This window comes from Perca flavescens, chromosome 16 (assembly GCF_004354835.1).
Source record: "Perca flavescens isolate YP-PL-M2 chromosome 16, PFLA_1.0, whole genome shotgun sequence".
Taxonomy (NCBI): Eukaryota; Metazoa; Chordata; class Actinopteri; order Perciformes; family Percidae; genus Perca; species Perca flavescens.
Genome location: NC_041346.1, coordinates 27,495,929 through 27,504,294, shown reverse-complemented (window position 1 = coordinate 27,504,294; position 8,366 = coordinate 27,495,929). Strand labels below are relative to the sequence as shown.

The following is an 8,366-nucleotide window of genomic DNA, read 5'->3' as shown; positions in this document are numbered from 1 at the left end:
ATAATTCGTTTTGGTCAAAAAATAATTTAATCAAACCTATAAATAATATTCCAGCGAATTCTAGAAGCGGCGCGATTTCATTTAATGTCAGAACGCGGGTTCGGCCGAGGCGGCGCGAACTGACGTGACGTAAGACGCGTCCTAGTGAGAGTTGAAACTGTTTTAAGATTCCCTCGTTTCGCGGTTTTAAGCTAGAAAGGTACTACGTAGACTGGAGGAAGCTAACAGAAATAAATGGAGTTTCAGGTCAATTCAGAGGACCGACCGGGTAGTCGGAAGCCGAGGTGGTGAACACACGCACGCACACACACAGGTCCGAACTTTCTCTGCTAGCTAGCTAGCTGACAGCTAACCTAACATCTCTACAGTTGCTACATTCGCAAATAAAAAAAACGGTCACCTCTTTCTAATGGTTACCTAGCTACATTGGTGCCATAGACTGTATATTATTAGCTAGTAGAGATGGCCGATACCATTTTTTGCTTCCCGATACCGATTCCGATACCTGAACTTGTGTATCGGCCGATACCAAGTACTGATCCGATACCAGTGTGTCATATATTTTATTATGTTTTAACAACTGTATACTACTATCCCTGTATGGATGTGATATGATGTATAACAGCTGTATACTACTATCCCTGTATGGATGTGATATGATGTATAACAGCTGTATACTACTATCCCTGTATGGATGTGATATGATGTATAACAGCTGTATACTACTATCCCTGTATGGATGTGATATGATGTATAACAGCTGTATACTACTATCCCTGTATGGATGTGATATGATGTATAACAGCTGTATACTACTATCCCTGTATGGGTGTGATATGATGTATAACAGCTGTATACTACTATCCCTGTATGGGTGTGATATGATGTATAACAGCTGTATACTACTATCCCTGTATGGATGTGATATGATGTATAACAGCTGTATACTACTATCCCTGTATGGGTGTGATATGATGTATAACAGCTGTATACTACTATCCCTGTATGGGTGTGATATGATGTATAACAGCTGTATACTACTATCTCTGTATGGATGTGATATGATGTATAACAGCTGTATACTACTATCTCTGTATGGATGTGATATGATGTATAACAGCTGTATACTACTATCCCTGTATGGATGTGATATGATGTATAACAGCTGTATACTACTATCTCTGTATGGATGTGATATGATGTATAACAGCTGTATACTACTATCTCTGTATGGGTGTGATATGATGTATAACAGCTGTATACTACTATCCCTGTATGGATGTGATATGATGTATAACAGCTGTATACTACTATCTCTGTATGGATGTGATATGATGTATAACAGCTGTATACTACTATCCCTGTATGGATGTGATATGATGTATAACAGCTGTATACTACTATCTCTGTATGGATGTGATATGATGTATAACAGCTGTATACTACTATCTCTGTATGGATGTGATATGATGTATAACAGCTGTATACTACTATCCCTGTATGGATGTGATATGATGTATAACAGCTGTATACTACTATCTCTGTATGGATGTGATATGATGTATAACAGCTGTATACTACTATCCCTGTATGGATGTGATATGATGTATAACAGCTGTATACTACTATCTCTGTATGGGTGTGATATGATGTATAACAGCTGTATACTACTATCTCTGTATGGGTGTGATATGATGTATAACAGCTGTATACTACTATCCCTGTATGGATGTGATATGATGTATAACAGCTGTATACTACTATCTCTGTATGGATGTGATATGATGTATAACAGCTGTATACTACTATCTCTGTATGGGTGTGATATGATGTATAACAGCTGTATACTACTATCCCTGTATGGATGTGATATGATGTATAACAGCTGTATACTACTATCTCTGTATGGATGTGATATGATGTATAACAGCTGTATACTACTATCTCTGTATGGATGTGATATGATGTATAACAGCTGTATACTACTATCCCTGTATGGATGTGATATGATGTATAACAGCTGTATACTACTATCTCTGTATGGATGTGATATGATGTATAACAGCTGTATACTACTATCCCTGTATGGATGTGATATGATATATGACAGCTGTATACTACTATCCCTGTATGGATGTGATATGATGTATAACAGCTGTATACTACTATCTCTGTATGGATGTGATATGATGTATAACAGCTGTATACTACTATCCCTGTATGGATGTGATATGATGTATAACAGCTGTATACTACTATCTCTGTATGGATGTGATATGATGTATAACAGCTGTATACTACTATCTCTGTATGGATGTGATAGGATGTATAACAGCTGTATACTACTATCTCTGTATGGATGTGATATGATGTATAACAGCTGTATACTACTATCCCTGTATGGATGTGATATGATGTATAACAGCTGTATACTACTATCTCTGTATGGATGTGATATGATTTCTATCTCTGTTGTCGGTCCGGCTCAGGTTAAACTCTTTGTGAAACATGAACAAACACAAACAATGAATGCCCCAGAACTTTATTCTCCAGTTTAACAGTCAGTTAGAACAGAAAAATAACATAACTAAACTACTTTAACGTAGATTTTCTTTAGGGCTTTATTACGTGGTATCGGATAGGTGCATAAACTCCAGTACTTCCCGATACCGATACCAGCGTTTTAGGCAGTATTGGAGCCGATACCGATACTAGTATCGGTATTGGTACTGGTATCGGTATCGGACCATCTCTAATTATTAGTAATTAATATTAACATTTTAATATTGGTCTATTATTGGTACGGAAAATATAATTCCATACATTCTGTGAACACTAAGGTTTGATTTAAAAATAGGAGATAGGGTTTAAAGGCATCTGCTGACAAACATAAATAAGTCTTTTGTGGATTAAGTTAGCAATGATCTGAGGACACTAAAATACAGCTAGGATGTTGTTCCAAAACATAATTTAACAGCCAAAGCTTTGCTATTTAAAATAGCGTTAATCAAGTTGTTTTAATCAAACTGAAAACCTTTTCTGCCCCAGTTCTCAAGAGCCAGAGAAACTTTATATCCATAAGGATACATATAATTTGTTAGCTAACTATGTGACCATGTATAAAACATCTAAGAAATTGCCTTAAGAGTGGGCCTAAACAGTTGTGCAGGAAGTATTCAGATCCTTTACTTAAGTAAACAAATAGCTAGTAGCACACTGTACATTAAAGTAGAATGGCCCATTTCAGAATATTAGCCTATTATATCTGATGATAAATTATTATGCTTTAATGTGTTCATTATGTTAATGTTTCAGCTGGTAAAAGTGGAACTAATTTAAACTATATTCTGCTGGCTAGTTCAATCTATAATAAAACTTTATGATTTATATTTATTAATTATCTGCAATATAATGTTGAATATATTTAGCGCAGTAAAAAGTGCAATAATATTGGCTTCCACAATGCAGTGGGGTAGAAGTATAAAGCAGCATAACATGGAAATATGATAACTAAAATGTACTTTACTATAAATATATTTTGATGTATGTATACGTACATTTTGAATATAGATGAGTAGGCTATTTTTTCCACCACTAATTATTAGGAATATTTACGCAGGAATTGTATAATAACATTTTTTATGTGCTTTGTCATGAGAAACATTTTAAATGTCATGATCTTATTTTCTTTGCTGTTTTCTGTTTACTTTGTGACTGTCATGAGAACATTTTAAATAGTCACAAAGTAAACATAGATAAAACAGTAAACAAAATAAGATCAGAAACAGACATGGAAAAAAAAACAGTTGGAGGTAGGGCTGGGCAATATAGAGAAAATCCATTATCACGATATTCTCGACCAAATACCTCAATGTCGATATTGCGACGATATTGTATGGTTGACTATTGGTGCTTTAACAAAATGTTATTTACACAATGAGATTTTTGATAAATAATCTCCAGAAATGATTTAATGACTAAGTGGGTAAAGGTAAATACTAGAATAGCTAGAATAGTCTGGTAAATTCAGAAAATGACATCACTTTACTGTCATGCAGCCTTTAAAACCAGGAAAAGACTAGTCTCATATCGCGATATCGATATTGCCCAGCCGTAGTTGGAGGGCTGCCAGAGTATCAGAGTGCAAGATCAAAGTTTATTCAGATTAAGAGCACAGCATTGCAGCAAAACACACAAAACTGACATTTAAGTCTCATCAAGCAATATCAAAAATGTAGTTTGTGAATTCCCTTTGTTAAAACTAATCTGGTCCATTTTAGCCATAGAGAGCATTTCATTAAGCACCATGACCTCCTGAAAAACCATGGGGACAGTGGAGAGACTTCCCATAATAACCAACATGTTACCGCCTGCAGGCGGCTGAGCGCCGCTGGGGGGCGCCTTTCTCCTCTTATGTCCGACAGAAGGATGTCCTATCTTCTGATGTAACTCTAACCTGGATATATCACCAGCTACCGACAACACAGCGAAGCCCAAGCACCGGACACAACAGCCATGCATTGGGATGATGGAGGAGCAGCAGCGGGACAGATAGGCGGACACACCGGGGATTGAACGCTCCGTGATAACAGGACGGCCAGCGCTCACAATCCAGTGTAAAATATACACCCCATCACCGACGCTATCGGCTTCTCTGCACTGCGATGTGAGCTGGGGGAAAATACACCTTTTAACTGACAACAGCGATGTTGCATTCAGGCTTTATGTGGAGATCCAGCTGAATAATCGGGACCGCAGATAAACTCAGAGCTGCAGGTGAGTCATGTTGTATACATAATAACACGGTGTCGCCACTAATTAACTCTAAGATTTCTCATTAATTAGGGAAATTGCAACGATGCAAATGTTAATTAATTCCCACCGTATTTATTTGTGGCAGTGTTTGAATGAGCTGAAGTGGCCAGTTGGCGTCCGTCATTGTGGCTTTAAATTACCAAAACAGCTGATCAATATTACGATTCTGGTAGTTTGAAGAGAATGCTATCGTGTGTATGTTTGCGTGCTGTGCAGATATTGAGTCTCATATGTGACAGCCTTCTGACACTGAAATTACAGGTTGCATAAACCTCACAGAATATCTTGTACATTTCCTCCTATATTACAAAACACAGACAGACATCTCTGCATGTAACACACCCAATATAATGTAAAATGCCCAATATACATGGGCATTAAACTGCTATATTTCAGTTTGCATGGCTTTGATTAACCTGTTAGTGAGTCCTCCACCTCCGAAACCTCTGTATCCACCATCAAGTACAATGCACACTTCAGACCAAACTTGGCCCCAGATTAACTCTGTGATTGCTAGTTTGTCAAAATTTGATTAAAAGCAAACTTATTTAGGAATATGTGCTATATGAGCACAACATAATCTGCATTTACAGTCGACTAGATTATTACGCTGAATTCCTCTACAAGACAGGGTGACAAAATGAATAGTCTCGCATTTCCAGCTCTATCTCCACAGCGCTGTGGAGTAAGGTCTGGCTAAACCACATATACATACTAGGATAGGGGAAAAAAACCGCTCTGGGTTAATTGCATTTCTTTAAACCAATCACAATCATCTCGGGTGGCGCTAAGCTCCGGATGCAGCGACGGTGGCTCTGCTAAATGGTCTCGGGAAAGAACTTGTTTTGGTGGAACATTTGCACCCCGCAAAAAAAAACTCCACATACAATATTAAATGAAGTTAACTGTTCACACAATACAGTAACGTGAGCTATTTAAATTAGCTGATACATGGTTCGAATTTAAATTGCTCTTACCAGTGTATCTCCGTGTGTACTTTGTCCACAGCAATCCCACCAATCGGTCCCAAAACGTCCCAGTTAGAGAGGAAATGCCGTAAACGTATTCTTTGTAAATCTTTACAATCATTCCCCGAAAGAACCGAGCAGACCTGCCTTGTTGCACGATCCAAATTGTCTTCAAAACTTGCCATTTTCAGCGTGTAGCTCGAGCATTGAGAAGGGCAACACAGAGAGAGCGATCAGGAAATTATCCTGGAAATGTACTGATCCAGACTACAACATGCAGGACCCACAGTACTTGCCTTTGTAATTAATTTGTGCAAATGTCCAAGTAATCAAACCACTAACAAGACTAATAGTCTGCGGTCATGTTAGCGACTCTGTGTAGCTGCTTTAAGATAAAGGCTCATGTTAGCAGCAGTCCGTCTGAATTCATCACACATTGTTAGGTCTTTCTCCTTTTCTCTCTCTTTTCTTATCCTCTTTCTGTTAAGCACATTATAAATTAATTTTACTGTCTCACTCACTCACAGTCTGCTGTTTCTTTGGATTCTTTAATAAATCAGATAAAGACATACCTGTATAAACAGGCGTTTGGGTGACTGGTATGCACCATGTCTGCACTTTCACTGTTATTGTGTAATACCGATTGTGTATCGTGTTCTCACTCTGTATTGGGTTTCTTGTGTTTGCCCCTGTAAAGCACGTTGGGACATAAGTCTGTGAAAATCGCTTTATTAATACATTTTAGTTACTCACATATTTACTTACGTATATGCTGTATAAAACTTGACCTGTCCTTGCTACAACTGTCCTGTACATGCTGTGTCTCTTGAGCTGGAGCTATTCTTAGACACTGAAGGGGAAAACACTAACGAGGTACTGTTGTCCGTGTGATCTACATTGAGCCTGTAACTTATTTTGACCGATGCTTCTAGGAAGAACACTTTTAACCTGGAGGGAGTTTCTTAGCCGGCCTGTCGCCACAAAGCTTCAAGTAATCAGTGTTACCACATGGATTCTGTGCGGTATAGCAAATAATTATATTATTCCCAAAGCATTAGTGCCTTAACTTTTTGATATTAATGAACGTCCGTTACATTCAAGCCGTTGCCAAATGAGTTGCTACAAAGCTAATTAAGACCATCAGCTCCACACAGCTCTCTCTGGATCTCTCAGTGTGACGATGGTCAGAAGATTGTGGCGTCCGGCGACTTTCCAGCGCAGAAACTGGAGTGAAGATGATGACCTCTTCTGAAGAGTCCATCATGTTTTTTTTAATCCTCCGTGTCCTCCTTGGCTACTAGCAACTCTGCGCGATCACAGAAGGCTTGTATCATGTGGATGCGCCGACAGTTTTGTTGTCATTACTTAGAACTCCTCATAAGGGCGACATAAACTACGCACTCTAGCATTAATGTAGGCAGTTTTGATAATTAATTTTATTTGCTGATTTCATTCAACAGCAAATACTGCTTTTTAATGACTGTATGCACATCTATGAAAACAAAACAAAGAGTCAACAGCCTTTGAGCGTCAAACATGCTAACGTGCTCATAGTGACAAAGCTAACATGCTAATGTATAGCAGGAGTAATGTTTACCATGTTCTCCATCTTATAGTAGGGGTGGGAATCACCAGAGGCCCCACGATGCGATATCACAATACTTATGTCATGAAACAATTTTATTGCGATTTTAAACATATTGTGATATTCTGCGATTTATATTGCAATTTATTACTTTTTTTTTCCAACTTCAAATTATGTCGCTAAAGGAAAACTTTCTCAACATTTGTTTTATCTAAAAAAATATAAACTTCTCTGTTTTGTTCATCTCACTTAAATTTTATTGTTCAGTCCATCTAGTGGACTGAAAAAACAATGGATTTTATAATTCTAGTACCAAAAAATTGAATTCTTGTGTGCAATTTATATAATAAAAGATAGATATTTGGCGTCTGTGTATCGATACCGTATTCCTGCGGATAATATTGTTGTGTCATGGTAGAAGTTCACTATCAATACAACCATCTGAGCCACTGCGTAATGTACTGGTCCTGTTTCTAGGGCCGCAACTAACGATTCATTTCAGTATCGATTAATATGCTGGTATTTATCTATTAATCGTTTGATCTGTAAATGTCCAAAAATAAAAAAAAAAAAAAAAAAAAAAGTCCTTCCCAGTTTTTCAAAGTTAAAGGTAATGTCTTTATATGTCAACAAAAAAAGTTTAGTGTGATATAAAACAGAAAAGAACAAGAAACCTCCATGTTTGAGAGGGCTAAAAAACAATTTTTGTATGAAAGGTTATTATTATTATTGCTTAACGATCAATCAGTGATGAAAATAGTTGGCAATTATTTTTCTGCCAATCGACTAATTGTTCTGTCGACTTCAGCTCCGCCGGTTTCCTCCCATTTCAGGTTCAGTGTGCATGATTTTAACGTGCGTGGTTTGTGAGTGAAATAAGATGGAGCCTCGCAGGATCTGATTGTCAGGCCCAAATGATTAGGTTTGCTTTAATGAATGCTGTTAGGAAGTGGCCACCGCAAAAAAGAATGAGTCATGGTATTGATTGCCACCCCCTC

The 8,366-nt window shown here is 37.6% G+C and overlaps 1 protein-coding gene across 2 annotated transcripts in view; it reads left to right on the top strand.

Annotated features, from left to right (window-relative positions):
• Positions 1 to 163: 163 nt before the first annotated feature.
• Positions 164 to 8,366, top strand: part of pitpnm2 (phosphatidylinositol transfer protein, membrane-associated 2) — a 61,217-nt gene continuing 53,014 nt past the window's right edge. For both annotated transcript variants that reach the window (XM_028601872.1, XM_028601871.1), the window contains exons 1-2: positions 164 to 313; positions 4,377 to 4,776. The gene's annotated coding sequence lies outside the window, so the exon portion shown is untranslated. The remainder of the gene's footprint in view (positions 314 to 4,376; positions 4,777 to 8,366) is intronic.